Genomic DNA, 4,268 nt, shown 5'->3' on the forward strand with positions numbered 1-4,268 from the left:
AAGTTTGCTTCAAAATATAAACTATCTACAAGAAATGTTGAACTAATGGTGTTCAGGTACAGGCAATTCAAGGGGGTGTTTGTGGAAAACATTTCAAGTCCCAGTACTTAGAACTGGAAGAAAGATCTTTGGGTTAGTCCTTTGATATTCCATGGGGCTTTAATAGTGGGTTCCAGCTAAACTTGTATTTATTCTGGAGCTTTGAGTTTTGGATTTCTTTTTCTTTTTTATTCTTTCATGTGTTTTGATGTTTTGAGGTAAAAATCTTCCTTTACAGAAAATTTTACAAAGGGACATTGAATGTACTAGCAACATCTTAACCTTCTCGCATCAATTCCTCACCTGGAGATCAAATGATTAAAATCAATTTTTATGCTTTTTGCTACCACCATGACAGGATATTCCTGTCAGAAAGCTCCTTTGGGCTCCACAGTAAGTTTGCTAATGGGATCTGGCCCATTTACAGCTAAAGCATTTTCAGAAAAACAAAATGTAAAGCTCCAATTGCACAGGATATTCTTTTTAACATTCTCCATGGTGATTCTGTTAAGTCACATTATAAGAAGATAAATTATATTATTAAAATAACCATTTGATTACTTTTGATTTTTTTTTTTCTTTTTGCTGTTGGGAAAAAAGAAAATTAAGACCTCCTCAAGATTTTTTTCTTTCCAAGAATTTGCTCTAAAATAGTGGATGGCAGGACACTGCAAAAAACTCTTTGCAAGTAATAATAGAGAAATTTACTGTGTTAAGCAGTATACAAATATTCAATAAGTGAGCTTGAAGGGAATGTATGTAGTGGGATTGTGGTATAACTATCATAAGTGCAGCATTTATAAAACGTTCATTTCTGTGATCCACCCCCAGAGTTTCTGAATCAGTTAAGTGAGCCTGAGAACTCACATTTCACACAAGTTCCAAGGTGATGGCCATGCTGCTGGTCTGGGGACCTCACTATAGGTATAACTATGCTAGGGTCTTGCCCTGCCATATTTCATTAGGTCTCAGATTTTATTGCAGTGGTTACTGTTTGTTTTCAAGGTGATTTTAGAACTTTGCTTTAATTCATTCTCAATTGTAACAAGTGTCTAAGACATAATCTTTAATACAGCAGGGTTTTAGAGTTAAATTTGAATAAGGTTGAAATCTTCAAAAAGAACACGATCAGCTGCAACTGATTTCAAAACTCATTCTCCACATCAACTGTTTACTTTTTGCTTTGTGAACCCTCATGATACATCATGGTTTTTCTTATTCTGTTTTCCCACCCAGAAGGCTTTCTACCTTGTTCTCTGTCCAAACAAACCTGGCCCAAAACCTTGGTCAAATCATAACTCTTATGAAATGTTCTGTAAGGCAATTTCTCCTTCTTCTGAGACCCCTATAGCTTTCGTTATTCAGACCATTAAGATGGAAAGATGAGTGGCCAACTTTTGCCCTAAATCTCTAGATAAACTTTATATGGTTACTGAATTTTTGCAGGAATATCTTGACCTCTCTAATTATGCTGTAAGCCCCCTGTGAGCAGAGATTGAGTCTATCATGTGGTTGATGTATTAATATGAATTTGATTGAAGGCACAGATTCTACCAAACTAAGAGTATACTATCTCAAATATAAGGAAAACAAATAACATATAGAATATTTACTGTTTTTCAGGAATTTGTATTCCTTATAATAACTGTATGATGCTGATACAGTTATTATCCTTGTTAGACCAATGAGGAAATGAACACTTAAAGAAGTGAAGTGACTTGCTTAAGGTCACACATCCAAGGGCAAGAATGACGATCAGAAGCCAGTCAGGCTTCACAGCCTACATCTTATCCTTTCCAATATTACTGAACTATAATCCTTTCTCTACCCTCCAATCTTAGCAGCCCATACTTTCAATTCTGAGGACTACACAGTAAGAAACTAGCTTCTCTTCTTTCTGCCCCAAATTCACTTGAAACTACAGAAACCGCATGAAAAATGGAGTCTGACCACCTCCAAGCTATGGATCCCAGACTGCTCCTTCTGTAATGATTGACCGTCAAGTGCTATAGAAGCTGTAGAGGCAATAAAGAACTCTTGTATTGATCTACGTTGAAATTATAGAGAAAAACAAATTATCCTGAGCTTTTCCATTGGCATTGAGTGCTAAGTCCAGATGAATTCTAGAAAAATTTAGCTTTTAAGGTTTGATTTTAAAATCCCTTGCAAACTATGAATGCTGGAAAAATGAGTTATCGTATATTAGGGGATAGAGAGATAATGATAAATGCTTTTAGTAAGTTTTGGGTTTTGACATAAGCCCTTCTCTAACAGTTCATCAGAGTTGATTTAGAAGTTCTAAAAACCATATTGTGCCCCAGGCTGCTAACTCCTAGTAGCCCTTTGGTGGAAAGGTTTGCTCTGATAATATCCAAATAATACTTATTATTGAATAGTATCCATTCTATGTTACTGTATTATGTACATGTGAAGAATCAGATGCTGAATAATCATTTTTGCCATCATTATTAAATAAAACATGAATCTAATTTTGTTAGAGATTCAGAGTAAAGACATATGTATAAAACAGTTTGAAACTCTTCCTTCAACATTCTTCTCCCACCTGCCTCAGCCCACCCCTGTTTCCAGCTCTAGCCACATCAATAAATCCTTTATCCTCCTGTGCATGTAGAGAAACAAATTAACTTTTTTCCATGAGTAAAATCATATTATAAAATTTGTTCTATAACTTTTTTCTGCTTGAAATGTTGAGATCTTTCCATTTTAATGTAATATAATGCTTCTATTTATTTCTTTGTAAAATTTTTTAAAGTACCTATAAATACCCTGGTGCTATTTACCATATTGGATTTAGCATTGCTTTAAAATGTACCTGGGATATGGCTGTTATTCAGGTGTGATGAGGTCAACAGGTCACTAAATAACTGCCTTTGAACTGACAGTTTGTTACTTGCAGTTCCCAAGAAGAGACACACTACACTTTGCGACACCGGGCCATGTATGGAAGCACCAGGATTGGTCAGGAAGCAGAGGGAGTGGAAGGAAATGAAGTCTTCATTGAGGTTTTTGTGGAAAGGAAGGGACAAGGCAGGGTAGGCAAACGAAGCAAGATTAAGATTGCGTATTGGGATGATGTCATTGGAGGCTAGGAGGTAGGGTAGTCCCCAGTTGTCTGGCATCTGGTCCTGGAGTGATTTAGGGCAGAGAGAGTACTGACTCAGTGTGTGAGAATCAGATAAAGGAAGTGGTTGAAGAATGGACTTTGAATTTGTTGGTTTGCATATAAAAGGCATACTTTCAGTCAAGTTGTTTGTAATCTCCAAGCACAACCCTGGGAGGTACACTCCATCCCCAGATCATAAGGTCTCAGGATATTAAAGCATTATAAAATACAAAAAGTAAAAAATATCATTAATACAAATATTTCTCTATTTGCTGAACCATTTGCTGTTTCCAGTTCATAGTTATTCTTTCTGCCTACATCACAAAGTGTGAAGATCAAGCAAGAACAAAGAGTATCAGTTGAAAAGTGATACGTACATGTATGGGCTGTTAATATCACCACCATCTGTGGTACCCATCATTGGATATGCTACAGCTGTGCTGGTGGTGGTTTAGTCGCTTAGTTGTGTCCGACTCTTGCAACCCCATGGACTGCAGCCTGCCAGACTTCTCTGTCCATAGGATTTTCCAGGCAAGAAACGAGTGGGTTGCCATTTCCTTTTCCAGGGGATCTTCCCGACTCAGGGATCGAACCTGGGTCTCTTGCACTACAGGCAGATTCTTTACCAACTGAGCTACCAAGGAAGCCCATGCTATAGTTATAATGTTCTGTATATTATCATATATTATATGCTTTTATCTATATAGTTAGTGAGATGTTCATGGGAGTTTAAGACAGATTTGGATGAAGTTATGAAGAAAAAATGTCTTATGTTCATTTTATGTAGTCCCCAGAATGATGCTATTTGCTAGTTTTTATTCTCTTTTTACAGATGAACAGTTGGTGGCTTTGAAAATTTCATTTGTCCAAAGTGTCTCAGTTCCTATGATAAAAAAGCCAACTATAGTTTTTACCTTAGATTTCTCCAGTTCTGCTGTTCTTACGATGCTTATCTGACCTTACCCAGTTCTAATACTCTTGTTCCTCTTTCTCCCACCTTTAGGAGCTACCTGATCCCCATCTGTAAGACAGCCCAGTCTTTGGCCCCTGGCCTCGGTAGCTGAGACAACATCACAGGAACCTGTCTGCCGTAGGAGCCGCTCTA

Source organism: Capricornis sumatraensis, chromosome 10 (genome assembly GCF_032405125.1).
Source record: "Capricornis sumatraensis isolate serow.1 chromosome 10, serow.2, whole genome shotgun sequence".
Taxonomy (NCBI): Eukaryota; Metazoa; Chordata; class Mammalia; order Artiodactyla; family Bovidae; genus Capricornis; species Capricornis sumatraensis.